This window comes from Zootoca vivipara, chromosome 2 (assembly GCF_965207765.1).
Source record: "Zootoca vivipara chromosome 2, rZooViv2.hap1.1, whole genome shotgun sequence".
Classification (NCBI taxonomy): Eukaryota; Metazoa; Chordata; class Lepidosauria; order Squamata; family Lacertidae; genus Zootoca; species Zootoca vivipara.
In genome coordinates, this window is record NC_142584.1 from 5,369,241 (window position 1) to 5,393,708 (window position 24,468).

The following is a 24,468-nucleotide window of genomic DNA, read 5'->3' on the forward strand; positions in this document are numbered from 1 at the left end:
CTGGCTTTAAAGCATTTGCAGGACCCAGCATTATATCACATCATACAGGAAATGAAACTAGAACGAGTATTGCAATTAGTGACAGTGGTACCTCGCGAGACGAATGCCCTGCAAGACTAATTTTTCGCAAGACGAATGCGTTTTGCGATCTGATGGTGATCTGATGGTGACTCGCAAGACGAATTCATTTTGTGAAAAATTCGTCTTGTGAATCACGGTTTCCCATAGGAATGCATCGAAATTAAATTAATGCGTTCCTATGGGCAAAAAAGGGACCCAGGTGGTGCTGTGGTTAAACCACTGAGCCTAGGGCTTGCTGATTAGAAGGTCGGCGGTTCAAATCCCTGTGACGGGGTGAGCTCCTGTTGCTTGGTCCCAGCTCCTGCCAACCTAGCAGTTCGAAAGCACGTCAAAATGCAAATAGATAAATAGGAAGCTACAGCGGGAAGGTAAACGGCATTTCCTTGTGCTGCTCTGGTTTGCCAGAAGCGGCTTTGTCATGCTGGCCACATGACCTGGAAGCTATACGTCGGCTCCCTCGGCCAATAATGCGAGATGAGCGCGCAACCCCAGAGTCAGTCACGACTGGACCTAATGGTCAGGGGTCCCTTTACCTTTACCTTTATGGGCAAAAAAAAAATTTCAATGCATTCCTATGGGAAACCGCAATTCGCAAGACGAATTTTTCACGAAACGAATTGACTCGTGGAACAAATTAAATTTGTCTTGCGAGGCACCACTGTAATTTGTTAATCTATCATTTGTGAGTGAGAAATATTTAGTATACTGCCTTCTAATTTACAATAAATCTCCCAGGACACAGCAGCATAGCTGCAGAGGGGCAGGGACCAAAGTTGTTGAGCTTTTCTTAGGAAATAAAAGTTTTTGAGCTTTTTCTTTTAGGAAATCAAAGTTGCCGCATTAGGGACTACCGTGCCACCCTACAGACTCCTGTGGCGCCCAACAGACTGTCCCCCTGCCCGCCCACTCTGGCCACCTACCCTACTGCCAGGACAGATTACAAAGATAGCTAAAACTCTACTCTTGGCAATTGGTATGAAAGGAGTCAGTAGAATCCAATATCAGATTTGAAATTAAAATGTTAAAAGGGCAGGGCAAATAAAAACATATTTACCGTACCTGTTGCTGAGGAGACAGGAGGCTAAGCACCAGGCAAGCCTCTTTAGGAAGAGAGTTCCACCAATGGGGAATCACCACCCAAAAGGCCTTTGCCCATAGCTTCCTCCGTGGAAGCCCCTTCCTGTGGGTCCCTCTTGCAGTAGACTTAACCATAAGGGACTGCTACCCATCAGGTGGGTGCTGTGCCCTCCATGCAGTGTCCAGACAAACACCATTTTAAATTCCCTATGATGCCCCAAAGGGATGCTGTGCCAGGCACTCTGGAACATGGTGGGAAATGTAAAATGGCAGCTCGCTGTGGTGCATTGAATGGCAAGGGGGGGGCATGGCTGGTGTCCGCGTTAGCAGGCTCTTCTGAAGCACTGGCAGCTGTCCTGGGATGTCACAGATGTTGACACCAACCCAGACTATTCAGATCGCCATTTTAGGTCCCCCCAAACTTCCCCAGAGCTACACTAAATCAGGTGCTCCAAGGAATTCTGGGAAGTTAAAATGGCCACTTGCTTTTGCCATCACCAGGCACAGGGGAGGTGCTAATGGGCCCTACATGGTGTTGAGGTCCTGACATCTGTTCAAGGGAGCCAGCTAAAACTAGGTCCAATCTTGCCACTGCCAGGTACTGCCGCTAATGTCAGGGAGGGTCCACATGATGGTGTGTTGCCAAGGGCTTCCTCAAACCTGAAGGTGTCCCTGATGCATCCAAGGCGGCCACAAGCACAGTTTGAAGGCCAAGGTCCTCGCTTATGCCTGGTTTGGCAGGTAAGTGGCATCCCACCTCTGAGCAAACAGAGTTGCTTTTATCAGTCGTCTCTATTGGCTGTAGAAGCCATTGTGACTCCTGGTGCCACTCTTGTGAAGAGGCCTGGTAGCACAGAGCACAAGGTCTTGGGCATTCCCTTCCCCCACCCCAGACAGGTCATTGGATCTTCTCATGGGAAAAGGGCATTGGAGAAAAGCCTATTCAATCAGGCACAGAACAGAAGCTGCAGTGCTAAATATGGAGCCTACAATCCCCTCCCCACCTCCGCCTTTCCACTCCGTCCCCCAGCACAGACTACTTTGTGCTGATGAATGAAGCTTTGAGCATCCCCCATGAATACAGCATGGAAGAAGCTGCATATCGCTTTCCACCCCAGGGAGATTCCCTTATCAAGAGCCACTACGTTTTGTTTGGTTCAGGACAGACAATAGGATGCACTTTCCCTCCCTGCACCCCAATAAGCAGTACGTTATCATTCTTCTACCAAAAGATGTGAGAAAGGTCACTAGCCTAGATGACTTAAGAGAAAAAAAAATAGGCAGATTCATAAGGAGATAGATCTATAGGTGCAGAGCAAATATCACCGGTCATGTTCTCAGCTGCAACAGGAGCCACCAGTCTACACCCCAAAAGGCCTTGTCCTGTCTACAAATTCACAAAATAAAAAAATTCCTTCCAGCAGCACCTTAAAGACTAACTAAGTTTTTATTTTGGTATGAACTTTTGTGTGCATGCACACTTCTTCAGACGCATGCACACGAAAGCTCATACCAAAATAAAAACTTAGTTGGTCTTTAAGGTGCTGCTGGAAGGAATTTTTTTATTTTGTTTTGACTACGTCAGACCAACACGGCTACCTACCTGTAACTACAAATTCACACTTTGTTCTCGCAGTGATCAGCTAAGGGCAATCGCTCTTTACCAGCTCACATGTGGAAGGCTGGCATTGCAAGTGCACTCGAAGCTAGAACAATCACCACAAACTAGGCCTTTAAATAAATAAAGCTGGAAGGGTAATGGGGAAAACACTGGAATACAATGGCTTGGCAGCGACATCATCTGGACACACTATGGTAACTGAAAGAAGCAGCCAAGGTGAAGCGGTGGACGTGGTGGTTGATGCAGAACTAGAGCATTGTGACACAACAGGTTAAGTTCTAATAGGTCCCAGGGGCTGGTATGAAGATATATTAAGCAGCCCCTTTGCTGAAGCTTAGCAGGGCTGCATCTGGTCAGTGAGGATGGGTCAGGAATTCTCTGTATGGTACTTTGAGTACTATCCTGGGCAAAAGGTAAGGGATGTGTAACAGACAACAAAAGAAACCACCATAAAGCAAAACTAGCTGCCATTGGCAGAAAGGACCATCTTTAATATCTTCTTTTTTTCATTTCCTTCTACAGTAACTCACCAGAAGCAAAATGGCTTCAGAAATAAGCATTTGTGCCATTTAAACTCCTTGCCCCTCTCTGGTCAAAATCAGGACTCGCTAATTCATCAAGGACGGTGGGGGGGGAGCATTTTTCAGACTGAGGGCCACTTTCCCTTCTGGGCAGCCTTCTGTGGGCCACATGCTAGGGGTCAGTGGAGCCAGAGAAACCAATGCTAGACAAGGGAAAGACTAAAAGGGTTTGCCAAGATCTGAAATCCCACCTGCTGACTGCCATACAATGGCGGAGGAAGCTGCTTGGGCGCCTGGGGCGGCGTGCCCAGGGGCGGTGCGAGCCACCCTTGAGGGTGGGGAGAGCCGCCCATAGGGGCGGGGCACACTGTGGGGCCTCCAGAGTCTGCCTGCCTCCTCCCACTCCACCGCCCTACAGCAGGGAAACAGCGGGTGGACCATTTGGGCAGCGCGAAGCCTGTGTGAAGTTCAAATACAAATACAATTACATTGTATTACATAAATACAAATGATAATGATGGTGATTAGGATTTTCAGGGTTAAATGAGGAATTGTCAGTTGGCATTTTGTGGATGTTGCAAAAAAAACTTGCATGCATGAACATCAACTTAAAGAATAGAACATGTTATTGCAGCATAAGCTCTCATGGACTCGAGTCCACTTCATGAGATGCACTTTTCTTCCTGCTATGACACTGGCACCAGCGGCGTAGCTAGCCTCCTGGCCACCCGAGGCGGCAAACCCGAAGGCAGCCCGCTGGGGGGTGGGGCGTCTGTAACTCACATGCGCTACGGACACCCCTGTGACAAACATTTCTGTGCAGGGAGAAGGGATGCATGAGGCTGCTGTGTGCCTCCCTCCTCCCTGCCGCTTTCTTTCTATGCGTGCTGTGGATGCCCCCACAGCAGATCCTGGGAGGAGCGATCCTGGGAGGGGCGAGGCGAGGGGCTCGTTGGCTGCTCGCATGCCACTCAACAGAGTGGCAGCCAGCAACATCAGGGCCTCTCCTCGATGGCTGTGGTCGCGTCGGTGGAGGTGCGGTGGGGGTGCTGTCCCCCACAGAGTTCGCTGCCCCCCACAGAGTGGAGCTAGGGGCGGCCTGTCCCCCACCCCGTTGCGACACCCCTGACTGGCACAGTGGCATGGCATGGGTTGCAGGCACCTGGGGCAGGCAAGCTGCTGCCACTGGACCACCCTCCGCCCAGAGCCAAGGAGGGACATGCTGTGCCGCCTGCCCACCCGCACCGTGGGGAGCCCAGCCAGCCTATGCAGCCCTTGGCGAATGAACCCCCTGACATCTGTGGAGAGGACTGGGGTCACCCCTTGCCCGCCTCCCTCCATCTGTGCCTGCTCACTGTGGGCCTGGGCTGCTCCTGCTGCCATCCGGAGAGCATGGTGTGCCAAGCACGGCGTGAGCAAACACTGACCTGGAACCCCAGATAGCAGGCAGGCAGCAGACAGTGGAAAACAGGGAACCAGGGACAAGGCCTGCCAGGACATGCTTGGGCAGCAGTGACAGCTACCCAACGGGCTGCTCTGCCACCTTCCCTGGGGAAGGACGTGGATTCCCGTGGAAGCCAATGCCTTTGTGGGTGCACCTGGTTGTACCCCTTCAGAATTTTGCACCCGGGGCCACAATCCCATCTGCCTCCCCCCCCCCGCCTGCAGTGGCACAGCCTGTTACTGTGTGCCTGTTTTTGGTGTGGCTGATTTGCTCTGGCCAGTTGCAATTGATGAATGCTCCTCTGTTGTTTGGCTTTAATCTGTTAATTAAATAAGCAACTGTATTTGTAAACCACCCTGGGATCACAGATGATAAGCAGTGGTACAGAAATCAAATAAATAAAACATAGCCTGCTGATTTCAGTGTGGGTGGCTTACACCGAAGTAAACTGCCTTGTTTAATATCTGAGAAGTTTGCAGCTGATGTTATTGCCCCTGGTCACTTTCCTCCCTCCTATTTCCTGTAACGATGTGCTCTATGGAGATGGGGCACACAGAATGCATTTGCCTGGCACCTCTCGCCACCCTCTGCCAAAGCACAGCTTGGCTCAGAAGCAGCTGTAATGTGTGGCAGCGACAGCTGATCTCCATTTTATGACTAGTAACCCCAGTTACAATCCATGATTCTTTCAGTCTGCCTGGAGCTATTTATAGCTGCTCCAAATAGGAAAAAAAAAGAGGGGCATGAGAAGGAGGCTGCGAAGAACATGTGCAGCTGTTTGCTCCCCTTTCCTGTCGCAGCCCCTGGAGGGGAGATTCAAATATTCCAACAAAACAGGAAGGGGGGGTTGAATGAGGAACAGCTGCTAAAGGGGAGGAAAGAAATGCACCCTATAGGGAAAGCCCAGCCGACTTCAGGAAATAGACAACGGTCCACAGATGCTTAAAAATAAATTTTTAAAAAAGACTTTATTAGGATTCCACCTAGGGATTTAGGGGAGAGCTAGCCAGAGCCTCCACACCCTGGTGCTAAAAGGGGGGCTTCCAACACTACAGTTCTGTCATTCCTTGAAATCACACTAAGCTGGAAATGGACGGACTTTTGCAAACTAAACAGAGACTCAGCAGGGAGAGGCAGCTTCGATCTGATGGCTCCATTCTCCCCACCCCTGCATTACAACCATACTCACCCCCACCCCACAGCCCCCAAAGGAAAAAATGGTTTCCCAGTGTGAGCTTGGGTGTGTTTCATAAAGGCCATAACAGAGTTCTAGAAATTTTCTTTTTCTTTTAAGTATGCCTTAGGAAATGGGCCAGGGCAGAGCACTAGATCTCCCTCATTGGATTTCTACTGGTGAATAGTACCACACAGCTAGTATTACCCATGGCATATTGTGAAGCATTAGTTTCGGGTTAGGGTTGCCAACTTTTCTACCTGTTGCTGCAGCTGGGCATTTAGCCACAGCTAAGCAAGCAGATATCAGCAGGGGGAAATGTGCAATCCCATTTTAGGTGGCTGTTTAAAGGTACAGGAACAAGCCGGGTTGGTTCAGTGCCTCCCCACCGCCGCCACCAATTAGTTGGCACCTCTATTTTGCCCAGTGCTTCTCATCTGTATCTTTTCTACCCCACCATTTCAAAAGTACCCAGCGTATTTTGAGTGTGTTTCTTCTAAATGACGTTCCTTTCTCTCTTATTCAGCTTCTGCCTTCCCTGTGCTGCTGCCTTTTTGACTGCCCTCCCACCAACAAATAAAAGAACCCACAAAATCTTCTGAGTTGTGCACTGACCTGTGCAAGGTGACCGCGTCTGTGTGCAGATGGAGAGGGAAACCTGGGGAATTAGTTGGGTGGTTACTGCAGAGCCACAGGCACCAGGAGACGACACCCCCCCCCACTGTCCAATGGCTGGGATGGGGAATCTGGAGGCCTCCAGATGTTGTTGGACTACAACTCCAATCTTCCCTGACCATTAGCCATGCTGGGTGGGGCTGACATGAGTTGGAGCCCCCCCAAAAATATATATATATATCTGGAGGGCCACAAATTCTGGGCTCTTCCCCAATCTTCATATTGTTTAACATCTACACGAAACCACTAGAAGTTGTTCAGCCTTCACAACTCACCTACAGCTTAAGAGGAAGCCAACCAAGCCTCTGTGTGGAGGAAGTTCTGTAATCTTGGTTCCACAAAATAAAAAATCTATCTCGGGTGCCAGCCCATCATACCTCTGAAGGTGGTGGGATGCATAGCAGAGCCTCTGATGTTGAGTACAATGGGTGGACAGGATTCAATGGGAAGAGGGACTCCTTCAAACATCCTCGTCTCTGAAATCATTTGGTGCTTTTAAGGTCAGAACCAGCACTTTGAACTGTGTTTGGAAATGAGTTAGATTAGAAGCTGGTGCAGATGACACCAGGTTGTGGCTAAGGCCGGTGAAACAATACACAAAGTGGGCCCTAGAAACCAACCTGGCCACCCCATTATGTTGTGGAAAATGCTTCTCACACTTCCTACATTTCTATGTCTCAGCTGCCATTAAAAGTTTTGGAACAGGACCAGGAAAATAGTGGCAATTCTTGCTCACCCACACAAAAAGAGGTGAAAGAATCTGAAGGCTTCCGGCTAGGATGACCACTTGACCAATTCCGGAAGCTCAAACAGTGGTCCTAGACATAGGAAGGCTGCAATCCTGAACCCACCTGCTGAGGGGCAAATTTCCCTGACGTTAATGGGACATACTTCTAAGCAAACATGCCTAGGATTGCGTTGCCAGGCCCTTCTGCCTCACAGCACCCCTGGCAAATCTCCCAATCTGGGAAGAAAAGAAGAAGGCGGCCAGTGGGTAGAGGTGATACAGATCTCCAAAATCATGAATGGTGGAGAGAAAGTCAACAGAGAGGAATGTTTCTCATTGCAAACAACAGGCAGGGCCAACATCAAAGGTTGGTCTGGTTGGGCACCTGCCAAGGTGGCACCATTGAGAAGACTCAGCCCACTGGGCTTTGCCTTCTCCATTGCAACCTCTTGTTCACTTGTCTCTCACTCTTGCAAACAAACAACAGCTTGGGGGAGGAGCTAACCACTGGACCTGCTTGCTCAGTGGCTGCACCTGGCAAGAACTGGTGGGGGAGAGGAGCAGCAACAGCTAGCCACAATGCCAAGAAGGGAATAGGCTGATGGACGGGACCTGTTGAGAGTGTCTTGCCTAAAGCCTCCAACCCCCAACCCCCCAGTGCTGGCACTGACAGCAGGACTTCATAGGCAGGAGATCAGGCTTCACCAGTCATGAAACTGTGGAGCCGGAAGGGACCCAGAGGGTCATCTTCCAACCCCCTGCAAAACAGCCCCAGCTGTGCTGGCTGGAGTTGATGAGAGTTGTAGTCCAGAAGATCTAGAGGGCACCAGGTTGGCAAAAGATGCAGCTGATTCAGAAGAAGAAACAAACAAGTACTTATTTGCACTTTGCATTTTATCTTGTGTTTTTATGCTGTGAACTGCCCTGACCTGAGATCATTGGATGAAAGGCGGGATACAAATTTAAGAAATAAAATAACTAAATAAATAATTAGCTAGTGGAATTTTCTGCCACAAGATTTCTTGATCACCTCTAGCCCAGACGGCTTTAACAAAATAAAACAAAAATTGGACAAAATGCTGGACGATAATTCTATTCCAAATGGATCTTCCTTGCTCAAAGGTAGTATAAAAAGGTGAAGGGACCCCTGTACCTGATACCGAATGCTGAGGACAAAGCATAGGGAAGGGCTGTTTGCCTTTGTGCCCTGTCTGTGGGCTTTATCTGGTCAGCCAAGATTGGGAAGAGGCTTCTGGACTAGATGGCCCTACAACTGATCCAACAGCTTTGTTCTTGCATTTTTTTTACCCCGACCTGTAGTCCCTGCAGTGTACAGCCTACATCCCTTACCTGCTTGGTGCTGTGAGGGTTAAAGGAAAGCACTGACGCAGGAAGTAGTTAAATGGAGGAGAAGATGCAAAAACCCCAAGCCTGCCTCTCACTTTTCCCACTCTGCACCTGCAGTGCGGGTGCTTATCAGATCAAAAGGCAAACCACGTTTCCCATGTCACTCGCAGGTGCAGCGCCTGCCTGCTGGCGCCTTCTTTCTCTCTAGGCTTTTGACACCTGAAGTCCGCTCCTGCTTGTCCGTTTAACATCTCGTTTTGGAGGCAACCAGAGAAGAAAGGGCCAGGTTGAAGGTGGCAGCGGCGGTGGGGTTGGGGAGGGAGGAGGAGGGAGAGGGAAGCAAACAAACGTTGAGCTCTTTAATTTCAAGTAAGAAATGCCTTGAATCAGAGGGTGGCCCTACAGATGTTTTAAAGCACAATGATGAGAACAGTTGAAAACAACTTACAGTCATAGAAAGCATCCTAAAATCTCCCTCCCTCCCTCCCTCCCTCCCTCCTCTCTCTCTCTCTCTCTCTCTCTCTCTCTCTCTCTCTCTCTCTCTCTCTCTCTCTCTCTCTTTCGTGTCAGAAGCCAGGGTGAGACCTTGGCCACAGCCAGGCTGCCAGTGGTATGAATGATCGAACTAGTAATCCAAAGACATCTAGAGAGCCACAGAATCCCCATCCCCAATGGCTATGCCAGTGAGCCGAGCTCTAGAATTGGGGTTGCTAACTCTTAAAATAAATAAAAAATAGCTAAGGAGAGGGACTTGTGGCTGCTGGGAGGGTCTGTGGGCAAAGGCCAAAGAGCCCTAATCATGTGTTCGGTGTGTTTTTTTTGCAAGTCTGGGGCAGAGTGGCCAGAGCATTGGACAGGGCTCAAATTCCCACTTAGCTATGAAGCTCACTGAGCCGCTTGCTCCTTCTGAGACCAACCTACCTCACAGGGTTGCTGTTGCAGCAATAAAATGGGGGAGGAGGGAGCTAAGTATACTGCCTTGAACTCCTTGTGGGAGATGATTGGGGGTGAGCTTGAGGGAGGAACCTAGTTCACAAGCTGCCTATTCAAAAGTGTAAGGGGAAACTGACCCCCCCCCCAAAGTGGAGGCAGCAGGGTGGGGGTGGGGGCAGAGAACCTAGCCAGAATGGTTTTGTTTTCCTGGTTAGCTTGCAATGCTCTCCAGGACGGGGCTGAGCAGATGGTCTATCACAGGGGGGTGGGTCAGCAACATTTTTCAGCCGTGGGCTGGTCCACCGTCCCTCAGACCATGTGGTGGGCTGGACTATATTGGGGGGGGGAATGAATGAATTCCTATGCTCCACAAATCCCTCTGTCATTCCTTGTGATTTTGAGTATGGAGAAATGGTAGCAAATACAGTGGAACCTTGGTTTATGAACACCTCGGTTTACGAATTTTCGGTTTACAAACACCGCGGACCCATCTGGAACGGATTAATTCACTTTCCATTACTTTCAATGGGAAAGTTCACTTCAGTTTATGAACGCTTCAGTTAATGAACAGACTTCCAGAACCAATTACACCCATGCTTCGGGTTAAGTATGCTTCAGGTTGAGTACTCCGTGGACCTGTCTGGAACGGATTAATCCATTTTCCATTACTTTCAATGGGAAAGTTTGCTTCAGTTTATGAACGCTTCAGTTTAAGTACTTTGTGGACCGTCTGGAACAGATTAATCCACTTTCCATTACTTTCAATGGGAAAGTTCGCTTCAGTTTATGAACGCTTCAGTTTATGAACAGACTTCCGGAACCAATTGTGTTCATAAACCAAGATACCACTGTAGTTCATTATTTATTTAATTTACTCCCTTTTACTCCTTTTACTCCCTGGGACAGTTGCCTGTGAGGTTTTCTGCCTCGGATGCCCCAGGCCTTGGGCAGCTTCAGCAGAACAGTTCTCTCGACTCTGGGAAGCTCTTTCGGTTGAACTCAGACTCTCTGATTTAGAGGCCTGATCAGAGCAAATAACTGTGGTGTGGTTTGTGATGATAAAAGTAGCAGCTAATGTATGTGGGATTATAGGGGAACGTATGAGCTGGCAAGGAGGATCACAATTTATTTGGCAGGCTCGTTTCGCGGGGAATGCTGGAGCCTTAAGTGAATTTCCATTCCTGGGTTTGGGGATTTGGCACAAGGACACAGGAGGATTGCAGCAGCCCTTCCTCAGGCTTTGCATAGTTGCTTTGTGGTATGATGAGGATGATGATGATGATTATTCCGTTTGTGTGTACAGTATAAGTGAATCCAGAAAAAGAAATGGGACTTAGCAAAGCCAGTGATTGTTGAGATCTTGGGCCACAAAGACAGGAATCTCAGATAAACCATTGACACAGAGAGCATTTCCCTTTTCTGGATAGGACTTTGGCCAAACAAAACAAAAAACTCTTTCCCCCCAGCAGGAAGTCTCGCTCAAAGGCTTTTGTCGTGACCAAGTGTAGATGCTGATCACAGACAAACTGGGAAGTCTGATTTGGAGAGAATTATCTCTACACAGAATCCTTTGCCCTGTTCATCTGTTCAGCTGCTCAGAGATGTTCTGATGGTTTGCCATTTGGGTCAGGGGCCATAGCTGAATTATCATGGAGTAGGTCCCAGACTCAGCCCCTGGCATCTCCAGCAAGAAGGATCAGGTAGCGGGTGATGAGGGAAACCTCCCTGTCAGCACAATACCCTGGAGAGCAGCTGCCAGTCAGAGTAGGACAACACAGGGCTAGACAGACAGATGGCATAAAGCAGCTTCTTAAATTTCCAACAGGGATGTAATCTGAGCTAGGGTTTCCCAGGGCTGGACTCTAGGTAGAGCCTGATCAGTTTTATCCTACCTTTCTTTCTTAAAACAACAAACATTTCAATTGCCAAAGCTAAAGGTCACTCCACTGAAAGAGCCACTGTGAGCTCCCTCCCTCCCTCTCTCTCTCTGCAATGTCTTCTTTGCCCATAGTTGTTCCGACTGAACAACTGAAAGGAATGAAGGCAGTTTGAAAGAAGTCTGGCTTACGCTCATCTGAGGCTCACCTCTGGCCCTACTGGCTGGGATGTGGGACCGCTGGCGTTTGTTGGACTAAAGCTCCCATATTCCTGACCATTGGCCAGGCTGGCTGGGGCTGATGGGAGTCGGAGCCCAAGAACACCTTCAGGGTCACAGACTCTGTCTCCTGGGCTGCTCTAAAGCCTGTGGAACAAAATAAATGTTTGTACATGGTGAAAAGGAAAGGAAAGGCTTCCTCAAAGCATGGCAAGTCTTTTCCAAACTACATGCTAATTTCCGCTGGAGAAGGCATCTTTTTATATATATCATTAGAGCTGTTCTGATCCTTCTGCAGACAAAAGGAAAAAGACACATTCAGAACCTGGGAATTGGTGGGGGTGGAAATCAGGGGGCAGCTGTCTCTGCTCCCTTACTCCAAAGTGAGCCTGATTAAAAGACTTTGGGCAACACCAGTGAAAGGGGTTTGCCAGTCTGATCTTTTTATTATTTCACCGGTATCCCATGTGATAGCCTCCCAGAAGCTCCTCCTAACAACCACTGACCCAGTGAAATTCATGTGTGAGTGGGGAGGCTTGAACCACAGTCTCCCAGATCAAAGTCTAACCCCCCCCCCCACTAATCTGTCCTGGATTACCAACCTTTGCCAGCACAGCTACGTGCGATCCTCTGAAGATGAGGAGACCCAGATTCAAATCCTCACTCCATCATGAAGCTCATTGGGTGACCTTGGGCCTTGGGTTAGTCTAACCTATCTCACAGGGCTGCTGCTGTGATGATAAAATAGGGGAGGAGAGTCATGTATGCCAGGATGAGGAAGCTTGATGCCCCCCAGATGTTGTTGGATGGTGGAAGTTGTAATCCATCAACATTCCTCTCCCTTAGAGGAAAGGCAAGATGTAAGTACAATAAATACATAAAGTAAGTGGAAGTGCATTGTGTGTGTGGTCATATCACACGCTCAAGTTTGTGTGTTCACTGACACAGTCCTCTTGAAATGCGTGTGTTTGTGTGCGCACATATTTCTATCTTGGCTCATGCTGTCCTGCATAGCTGTCTGGGTGTGTTAATGGCTTACAGCCGTCTGTGGTCTGCAGCTCACTTTGCAAGGCCGGGATGATACCCAATTGCCCACAAGGCCCAGAGGATCTGGTTTCTAGTCATGCTCTGAGTTGGATTAGTTAATCGCAAACATTGCAAATCCCCGTGCACTTTCCCACGGTCAGATCTTGGGGCTCATCCCAGCTCTGCTTCATAATCTGCAGCATCACTCCCTCTTCTTTCCAGAAGTAAAGGTGGAGGGGGTGGGGGGAATGCACCATAAACCAGCCCGAGCTGCAAATGAAGCCTGACATGAAGCAGAGGTTCCTTGGGCAAGGGCAGTAGCTCAGTGGTAGAGCATCAGCTTTGCGTGCTGAATGTCCCAGGTTCAATCCCCGGCATCTCCAGGTAGGGCTGTGAGAGTCTTCCTGCCTGAAACTCTGGAGAGCAGCTGCCAGTCAGTGTAGACAATACTGAGCTAGGTGGACCAACTGTCTGATTTGGAATAAGCTAGTTTCCAGGTCCCGCCTTAGGAATGGGGTATGTACATGATTTTAGTCTCTGGACTTCCTGGCCTTATGAAGGGGGCATGTTAAATGGTGTTTTCCAGGGTCCTATTGCTCATTCTATTCAGGGGTCCCCCAGATCTCTGCTCCAAAGTCCTGTCCCTTTTCTCGCGAGGAAGCCTATTCAGCATAAGGGAAAATCCCTTTAAAAAAGGGATAACTTGGCAGCTATGCCACTGGGAACCTCAGGGTGAAACGGTGGGACATCCCAATGCACACATCTGAGAAAGTCATCTTTTTGAATGCATGAGGATTGGGTGCCATTACTTCAGCTAGAACTGCTCAGCTCGGCTCTGACCGGGGAACGCACATACTCCACCAGTAAGCTGCAGCTCCTCCCTGGCCTCTGTTGTTATAAACCAGATCGTCAGTAAGAACCATTTTTGCATGTAACCAAGCCCAGAGGGAAGGCTGGCTCCCTCAGGCTTATTGCAATCTCCCTCTGGTCCTAAGCCCCACCAATGAGCCCAGAGGCAGTTTTAGGGTAGCACAACCACTGTGGCTGCTCTGGCTGCAGTGCTGTAGAATGGAGTGTGAGTGGAGGAGGGCTCCGAATTTTAGCATCGCACAAGGTGCCACGGAAATCTGAGAGCCCAAAGTCTGCCACCAACCGCCCCTAGGGAAAAGGCAGATGAGCAAGCTTGCAGGAGCAGCTGCTGATCCTTCTGGTCATGCCCATGGCTTTCTGGCGCTCAGAGCGGGTGAGCAAGTGGCAGGAGGAGCAAGGACAGGAGTTACAGGATCCAAGCAGTCAGCAGCAGGTGCCCCTTCCAAAGCGATGGACTGTGGCAGCTGCCTGGTGAGACTGACTCTGCAAGCTCCATTTGACCCTCTTGTCCATTAAGAAGGAAACTTACTCCCGCCTTCCAGGACTCCAGGGCTCTGGCTACTGAGTGAAAAGGCCCTGGGATGAGTGACAGGCATGTAGCACTTGAGAGCTAAACTGTAATAGTTGTGGAAGTCTTTATGCCAGGAGGGGAGGACCTGTGGCCCTCCAGATGTTGCTGGTCTCCAAGTCCGGAAACAATTAACAGCTGCAATTAGACAGGCGCCTTGCATCAGGATGTTTAGGCATTTCCTTGAAGACCTTTTTTTAGAAATCTTTTCATGACATGTGGCCCATTTATTTATGGGATATTGATTTTACACCTATAGAAATAGTTTCCTTGTTTTTAGACTTCATATGGATGGCTTTATTGTGTTTAGAGTTTGTTGGGATTTTTTTTAAGGACTTGTAGTTTATGTACAGTTGTACCTTGGTTGTCAAACTTAAACTGTTCTGTCAGTCTATTCGACTCCCGGAATGGTTCGAAAACCAAGGTGTGTCTTCCGATTGGCTGCAGGAGCTTCCTGCATTCAATCGGAAGCCATGGAAGCCACATCAGACGTTTGGCTTCCAAAAAAGTTTGCAAACCGAAACACTCACTTCTGGGTTTGCAGCATTCGGGAGCCAAATTGTCTGAGCACCAATGCATTTGACAACCGAGGTACGGCTGTATTTCATTTTTATCGTGTTGGTCCCTGCTTTAATGGCTTCAGGCTGTGAAGCACTTCATAAATATAACTATGGCAGCCTCAGCTCCCATCAGTCCCTGACCAGCAGGTCTACAGATCATGATGGGAGTCGTAGTTGAGCAGCATCTAGTAGGGTGCAGATACCTCTTCTGTTTTATGCCCAGTGAACAACGTGTTATGGAAAGTGACATACAACGCCAGGCAGACACAAGAGACACATGACCTATCAGATCTGCTGCCACAGCTGTGGAGCCTCCTTCCCGGTGTGCCAGGAATGGATCCCTCTTTTGCAGACCTACTCTTTCAAATCAGCAAGAGTCAACTGATTGATGAATCAATTGAAGGCTTTTTAATTGACAAAACTCTCATGGTCATTGAGGGATGAAAGCAGGCAACATGCAAACTCACCCTCTGATGGGAACACTTCGCCCATCCTTGCTGATCCATCATATCTAAAAAGGCAAGGGGGGATTTATTTCTGCCAAGCCATGCTCTCTGCCTGCTTGCTTCACCCCACCCACCAACACTCCACCTTCTTTTTATCACAGCGGTTGGAAGACAGTTGAATGTCTCCTTAATTACAGAGGGTGAGGAAAGCTTTGCTTCTGCAGATAAGGAGCCAGGACCCTTTGGGATCTCTTCAAAATCTGCATGTGGACATGCAAGATGGGGGAGGCTGTGCGCCTGGCAGACGGCGGACACAAGCAGATATCCAGGAGCTGTGTTTTTGAGGTCAATTTACTGAGTCTCTCAGCCGTTATCTTTGTTTCTGTATTTGTTCCATTTTTTTAGCGGGGGTGGGGGTAGTCTTATCAGCTGATTCCTCCTCATGTTTACCTTACGAGCTTGGTGGAGAAGAGCTCTTTGTGGTTAAAGTAGAGATACACCACAGGCAAGCCTTGGCTGAAGAAAGAACATCTCAAAATAGCTACCTGGGAATGTGTGCTAAGCCCTCACGGACACCTCTGTACTGTAGCTAGTGCACGTAAGGAAGCTGAGGGTCAAAAGTCAATTCCCTAAGGTTTTGGAAGGCTCAGTACCACAGCATTTGAGAAGCTGTGACCTGAAGCAAGGATCGGGGGAGACGACACACATGACCTGTGGGTCTCCCAGATGGTGTACTCCAACTCCCATCAGCCCCAGCCAGCATGGCCCAATGGGTGCTGGGAGTTTTAGCTTAGCCACATCTAGAGGGCCACAAGTTCCCCGCACCTGCTGTACTGGAGTAAAATATGTTCCAGAGTCCTCTGGCACAGGGCCCTAACAATTTATACTTTATCAGACTATTAGTCCATTCAACCCATCTTGTCTATTCTGTCTTGCAGAGGCTCTCCACGAGGGTCTTAAGCAGAGGTTGTTCACATCACCATCTACCTGAGACCCTTTTGGAAACACACACCTCGGAATAGCAGGGACTGAAGCCGGGCTCTTCGGCAAGGACTGGAGAGCTTGTGATCACCCACAGTGCTAAGATCCCTTTCCCAAGCGGACTATAACTCATCAACGTCAGTGCCCTAGGAAGATCGAGGAGGTTAATCTGTCTCAAGCCAGAAACGGGACTAAGGACTCATCTAGACTTCCTTTTTGTGCCACATTTCTAGGTGCAAGTCCAGCTTTTAAAGCTCCATGTGCTGGCAGTCAGTCAGTCTGTCTGTCTGTCTGTCTGTCTGTCTGTCTGTCTGTCTGTCTCGGTGTGTGGGTGTGGGTATTCTAGCGCTTTCTCCAAGAAACCCCACATTTTACTGCTGAATCTGGTTTTTCGCATATTACCGTTTGCTCCGATTCAGTAGTAAAACATGGGTTTTCCAAGGGCAGAAGCTCCATGCCACTTCTGACTGGGACCTGCGCTTTCTTTGCACTGGATAAGCAGCAGTGTGGGTGATGAGCCCTCCAAGAAGCAGCTGGGAGAAGAGGTGGAAAGGGAGGGAGAGAGGAAAGAAGTGTGCAAACCCATCTTCAGGTTGACCACTTGTAAGGAGTCTTCACAGTGGCATAGTTCAATAATTTTAGACTGGGCAGAATGGGCTTACCCTGGTGGGTGGGTGCTCTATAGGTGGTAATGTGTATTACTTCACTTCCTCCAAGTGGGAAGTCAGTTTTGCTGCATTTGAGGCCCCTCCTGCTTGTTCTGGGACCGCAGACCTCTGTTGATGGTGCCGGTTGAACCATTTTGTTGAAGAGACTGAGATTCAGGCTCCAGACCTTTGCATCCTTCCCTGTCCCCCTCAAACATGGTGCGGCTTGGCTCTAACTAGCAGGGGGGGAGTAGAGGAGCTGCTCACCTGAACAGGCCTGGGGCAGAACGTTGGCAAGCCAATGCAATGGCCATGGCACTATAAAGGCGTGTCCCTAACCCCACCCTTCCTATCCCATCATGGAGGATAAGGAGGGAAAGACCACCTGAATCTTGATGGCTCTGCTGTGTGCTTCTGAAGGGCAGTTGCTGGAAACTGCAGGAGGGGAGAGTGGCCGTTGCTTTCAGGTCCTGCTTTGAGGCTTCCTGTAGGGATCTGGCTGGCCACATTCAGAAACATGCTGGACTAATCCAGCAGGGGTTTTCTTGTCTTCTTATGCACCATTGGTTTCATGAAGGTGCCCCTGCTCCACTCCCACCAGTAACAGTGAACTTGCAGGCAATGCACAGAAAGTTCTTGGACAGCCTCTCTCATCTGACCTGGTCAGCTTCAATGCCCTCAGCTCCTTTCCCAGCTCTCTGTCTCCCCAACTACCTCTCTGTTCATGGGAGCTATCTTCTCCCACATCAGACCATTGGTCCATCTAGCTCAGAGGTCCCCAGACTTACCCGGCTTTGGGCCGGTGCCCGCCGCGCCGATCGCGCGGTGGGCCGGAGGGCAGGGGAGTATGTGCCCGTGCGCATGCACACACACACCTACTGGCGCTGTGGCGCGCTTCCAGGTCAGAAAAATCACCGAAAATCGTTTGTGCGCATGCGTATGGGCCTCCCCCCGACCCGGAAGAGCACCAGAAATGACATCTTCTGGGTCGGGAGAGGCCCATACGCATGTGCACAAACGATTTTCGGTGCTTTTTTCTGATCTGGAAGTGCGCAGCCGCGCTGTGCGCCATAAGAGCGGGTGGCGGCAGTGGGCGGTGGGGGTCGTCGCGGGCCAGATTGGGAGGCCAATTGGGCTTCATCTGGCCTGCAGGCCGTAGTTTGGGGATCCTGATCTAGCTCAATAGTGGCTGTGGAAGAAGATGACAGCAGGACAATCACATTGAAAAGTGAGGGAAGGAACCCCCTTGCACTTCCTCTATAGCATGTCATCCATGGACACCAATAGTTTCTGTGGCACTCCTTTTTCTGAACAGCAAATAGGATTCAAAAGCCTATCATGTGCTCTCAAGCATATCAGTGAAATCATAAGGACTAGAAACTTTCCCCATTTTTTTTAAAAAAATCCACCCACACCTGTGCATGAAAGGTGATGCGCCAGGAGGCTGGATTCTGTTGCTGCACCTTTTCTCCGCTTGCACAGAATTGTGACACAAACTCAGCCCTGTGGTTTTAATTGTTTTACGTATTCAGCCCTCAAATTTTAAGGAGGGGCAGAGTGGGCTGGCAAGTTTAGAAAGCTGCTGTTTTTTACAAAGCTATGAGGGGAGTTGTTTTGGCAAAAATAGAGGGAGTTGAGAGGTGCGGGATTCAGTTAATAATCCCCCCCCCAATAATCTAAGGACTGCACATATTCTTAAACGGGGAATAAATCTGACCTGGAGTGGAAGGATTTTTCAGGTTTGTTGTTCAAAGGTTACAAAGGATGCACTGAGTCAGACACTTTGCAGACCGTCTACATTAAATCTTCAGTCTCTTCCTTTCCTCTGTCTTGGCTGTGAATTGTTCCACCAACAGTAACACTGCCCCCATAAGAAATAAGGGAGGGGAAAAGAGATCTTTACTGAAGCCCAAATAAAATAATAATGGTAAAGTACCGTAAAACAAAACTGCCATGAGACTCCAGACTTCAGAAGGAAACGAACCCTGAGAAGGCCTCTCCCCCTTCCACTGCCAACGCTTGGGAAAGAGGCAGCGCCACACAGAGCTGTTGTTACGATATCAGTGGCTTCCACTTCCCATTTTCTAATTAAAGACTCATCAGAAAACCAGGGGCGTTGCTAGGTACTAAAAAAAGGACCCAGGGGTGCAGCCCTGTGGCACAAATTTACATCCATTTTGCATATGCTAATTTAAGGATGTCTCTGGGCAAAAATAGAGGGCAGGTGGCTGAGGACTCCCAGCACTGCCTGCTCGCTACTTTGCATCATGAGGGATCAAGAGGCAACAGAGATGTGCCCAGTGCCCAGCTCTCCTGTAAGCAAATTTAAAGAGAGCGAGAGAAATTAAAATGGGAGAGAAAGGGGCAGGAGATCTTGAGCCAGTTGCAACTCATTAGCAAGCTTAAAACCATGGAGCCACCTGGAATGAACAGAGACATAGGATTCTTATCTCATTATACATGATCAAGCTTTCTTTAGCACCTCAGCCCTTGCTCCCCCCTGCAAGACCAATTGCAGTCATTAACAGTCGTTAACAGTCATCAACAGGTTTACCACTCCTATCAGCCCATCACCCATTCCCATCACCCCCACCCCCACCCTCTGAATATACATAAGGGTCTGGTTACTTCTGTTTCAGTGTATCTGATGAAGTGTGCATGCACACGAAAGCTCATGCCAAAATAAAAACTTAGTTGGTCTTTAAGGTGCTACTGAAGGAATTTTTTTTTATATTGGATTTAAAGTGTATTGGTGACCTTTTCCTTCAAAATTATAAGAAGGGCTTCATATGCCAGCTTTACCATTTCCTTCACTGGGTGCAGGGATTTTATTTTCAGGATAATCAGGACTCTGTTTTTGCACCGGCACACCCACCCACCCACCCACCCCACTTTTAATTGTTCTCTGAGATGCGGAGGGGAGGAAAAAAGAAAACCGGGACATTCTGGGATCAAATCAGAAACTGGGACATCTTCTGTAATTTTGAGACTGTCCCTGGAAAATCAGGACACTTGGAGGGCATGCTAAGGTTGTGTTGTTGTTTGTAAAAAAAAAAACAAGTTTCTAGACCTCATGGCTGCATGTAAAATTTCATAGGGAGAAGAGAAGTAGGAAGGCTTAAGTGCTCTGTATAGAAGTTGTCTTCTCGCTATATCTGAAAAAAACCCAGAACAAATGGTGCAAATTTGCATGACTTGTGCAGGTCGCATCCTTCTGGGCATGTCATTTGAGTGGCTTTGGGTGACGTGTTTTAAATGCATGTACAGCTCTGCCTGTACCCATCCTTGGGGAGGATTAGCTTGAGCAGCATTTACTGAAACATGATGGGCCACTGGAGTTCGTTGAGCTTTTTGCCTTGGAGGATAAGAAGATTCACTCCTCAATTAGAGTTTTGATGGTTTTGGAAGTGGTACACTGCCCTCCAGTGGCCAGACAGCTGAATTGAACAAAACAAGAACATGTAGCTCTCTCTCTCTCTCTCTGGCCAGACGTTTTCCTTCCTGGGAGGCAAAGGACAAGATGTGCCCCCTCCCATTCCATCTACAGAAGCCGAATGGACTGGCACCTGAATGTTAGTTCCACACTGGTGACAGTTTGGGAGAGTGTCCTCTACAACACATGAGGCAACGGGGGTGCTTAGTCCTCCCAGGAGGAAAGGGCCAGGGTGGCCTTAGGAGAAAGAGATGAGGCCCCTGTGTGGGCAATATCTACTCTAGTCTTAAAAGTCACAATGATTGCTAAGTTTTCCAGTTGCTATTATGGGGTTGGCCTCAGCACTCACTGCACATAGAATCATAGAGTTGGAAGAGACCACAAGGGCCATCCAGTCCAACCCCCTGCCAAGCAGGAAACACCATCAAAGCATTCTTGACATATGCCTGTCAAGCCTCTGCTTAAAGACCTCCAAAGAAGGAGACGCCACCACACTCCTTGGTAGCAAGGAGCAAGCACATTGCTTATGTCTTAACAGAAACCAGAAGAAGCTGCAAGAAACAGTGAAACAGAATGAGGACTATATAAAATGATAACAATAAAATATGCTCATCTGCTTAATTTGAATGACTTTATCCATGGCATAGGAATCCCTGTCATTGGCTGCCAGAGTCTAGATTAGTGTAGCAGAAATATTTTCTGGGTGGAAATGATTGATGTATCTGTTTTGTGTTTTGTCCTTAGGGCAGCAGCCTTCGACTCATCTGAATTTTGTACATCTCCTCAAATGTGGGAATGGCTAGCACTTTTGTGAATCGTTAGAGTAGGTAGGTGGTATATATCCGATGAGATCCGATGGGGTGCAGGGGCGAGAAGGGGCGATCTGGAGCCTGCCGCGCTATTTTAAAGACCTGTTAGCCCCGCCCCCCAGCTGGCCCTATTGGCCAGCCCTGAGCGCGGCAGGTAAAGGTGGAGCAGGGGGGCGGGACCCGCCCCCTGCTCACTGCGTAGAGCGGGTCCCGCCCGCAAATTCCCCCCTCTCTGAAGAGGAGGGATCTTGCGGTTCGAGGACCCGCCCCCCGCAATAAATAAAGACACAGTGACACATGGTATTGGGGTTAATGGGTAGAATAAGGCCACCACTTTATTGGTTAAAGCAAGTGAGAGGTATTGGCTTAGGCATTGGACTCGCTAGCAAGCGTGACTCCACCCCGCTTGGCGGGGGGGTCATATCAGGTTAACACCCCAAGGGAGGAGCCTGTTGATGCAAATACAACTGAAAGCTCACCCTGGTGCCACCGGGGTCGTGCCATGGCCCTAGCCACCAGCAGGGCGTCGGACGGGATCCACGACCGCCGGATCCCTTAAGGGGATACCCCTATAAGAGGAGGGTTGGATGATGGCCACAACCAGTCCTCGAACACGCCAGACAACACCATATTCCAATGCCTACCGCCACCCGAGCCAAAAGGGCTCGCCGCCAATACCCTCACCGCTGTAACCAAGCCCTAATGCTTCGTGTGATATCAGATTTGAACCCCAGTCTCCGAGGTCCTACTCCAATGCACTCAGCACTAAATAGCAGGTAAAGGTAAAGGATCACTGCCTTGTCATGGCGAAGGGGCTTGAACAACTCAGAGAAGCTATGAGCTATGCCATGCAGGGCCACCCAAGATGGACAGGTCATAGTGGAGAGTTTTGACTAAATGTGATCCACCTGGAGAATGAACTGGCAAGCCACTCCAGTATCCCTGCCAAGGAAACTCCATGGACAAAGACAACAGGCATATAAAAGTTATGACGCTGGAAGATGAGCCCCTCAGGTCGGAAGGCGTCCAACATGCTACTGAGGAAGAGCGGAGGACAAGTACAAGTAGATTCAGAGCTGATGAAGCAGCTGGGCCAAAGCCGAAAGGGAATGGGCGAATTCAGTTCGGATGACCATCATATCTACTACTGTGGGCAAGAATCCCGTAGAAGAAATGGAGTTGCCCTCATAGTCAACAAAAGAGTGGTGAAAGCTGTACTGCGATGCAATATCAAAAATGATAGAATGATCTCGATACAAATCCAAGGCAGACCTTTTAACATCACAGTAATCCAAGTTTATGCACCAACTACCAGTGCTGCAAAAAGTGAAATTGACCAGTTCTATGAAGACTTCCAACACCTTCTAGAAATGACACCAAAGAAGGGTGTTCTTCTCATTATAGGGGATTGGAATGCTAAAGTAGGGGATCAAGAGATAAAAGGAACAACCGGCAAGTTTGGCCTTGGAGTTCAAAATGAAGCAGGACAAAGGCTAATAGAGTTCTGTCAAGAGAAAAAGCTGGTCATCACAAACACTCTTTTCCAACAACACAAGAGACGACTCTACACATGGACATCACCAGATGGGCAACATCAAAATCAGATTGATTATATTCTCTGCAGCCAAAGATGGAGAAGCTCTATACTGTACAGTCAGCAAAAACAAGACCTGGAGCAGATTGTGGCTCAGATCATCAGCTTCTTATAGCAAAATTCCAGCTTAAACTGAAGAAAGTAGGAAAAACCACTGGGCCAGTAAAACACAATCTAAATCAAATCCCTTATGATTACACAGTGGAAGTGAGGAACAGGTTTAAGGATTTAGATTTGGTGGACAGAGTGCCTGAAGAGCTATGGATAGAGGCTCGTAACATTATACAGGAGGCAGCAAGAAAACCATCCCAAGGAAAAGGAAATGCAAGAAAGCAAAGTGGCTGTCCAATGAGGCCTTACAAATAGCGGTGGGGGGGGGGGAGGCAAGCAAAATGTGAGGGAGATTGTGAAAGATACAGGAAATTGGATGCAGACTTCCAAAAAATAGCAAGGAGAGACAAGAGGCCCTTCTTAAATGAGCAATGCAAAGAAATAGAGGGTAACCACAGAATGGGAAAAACCAGAGATCTGTTCAAGAAAATTGGAGATATGAAAGGAACATTTCGTACAAATATTACCATAATAAAGGACAAAAGTGGTAAGGACCTAACAGAAGCAGAAGACATCAAGAAGAGGTGGCAAGAATACACACGCTAGCAAGGTTATGCTTAAAATTCTACAAGGCAGGCTTAAGCAGAGAACTCCCAGAAGTACAAGGTGGATTTCAAAGGGGCAGAGGAACCAGAGACCCAATTGCAAACATGCGCTGGATTATGGAGAAAGCTAGAGAGTTCCAGAAAAACATCTACTTCTCCTTCATTGACTACGCAAAAGCATTTGACTGTGTAGACCACAGTAAACTATGTCAAGTTCTTAAAGAAATGGGAGTGCCTGATCACCTCATCTGTCTCCTGAGAAATCTCTATGTGGGACAAGAAGCTACAGTTAGAACTGGATATGGATCATGGCCACTGGTCCCATCACCTCCTGGGAAATAGAAGGGGAAGAAATGGAGGCAGTGAGAGATTTTACTTTCTTGGGTTCCATGATCACTGCAGATGGTGACAGCAGTCATGAAATTAAAAGACGCCTGTTTTTTGGGAGAAAAGGAATGACAAACCTAGACAGCATCTTAAAAAGCAGAGACATCACCTTGCCGACAAAGGTCTGTATAGTTAAAGCTATGGTTTTCCCAGTAGCGATGTATGGAAGTGAGAGCTGGACCATAAAGAAGGCTGATCACCGAAGAATTGATGCTTTTGAATTATGGTGCTGGAGGAGACTCTTGAGAGTCCCATGGACTGCAAGAAGATCAAACCTATCCATTCTGAAGGAAATCAGCCCTGAGTGCTCACTAGAAGGACAGATTGTGAAGCTGAGGCTCCAATACTTTGGCCACCTCATGAGAAGAGAAGACTCCCTGGAAAAGACCCTGATGTTGGGAAAGATGGAGGGCACAAGGAGAAGGGGATGACAGAGGATGAGATGATTGGACAGTGTTCTCGAAGCCAGGAACATGAGTCTGACCAAACTGCGGGAGGCAGTGGAAGACAGGAGTCCCCGGCGTGCTCTGGTCCATGGGGTCACAAAGAGTCTGACACGACTAAACGACTAAACAACAACAACATTGAGGTAGAATCCAGCTGGCCCCTCTGCAGACCATATTTCGATCAACTCTGCATATGCCCATTAGGTGGCAGTATAGAGAACGTCATAGAAGAGGGCTGTAAAAACACCAAGGGAACAGGGATCGCACTGTTTATTCTGTAGCGATCATATTCTTCCTAATACGGAAGCCGCTTGCACTTGTTACATAGGGCTCCCCCCGCTCCGCGCCAT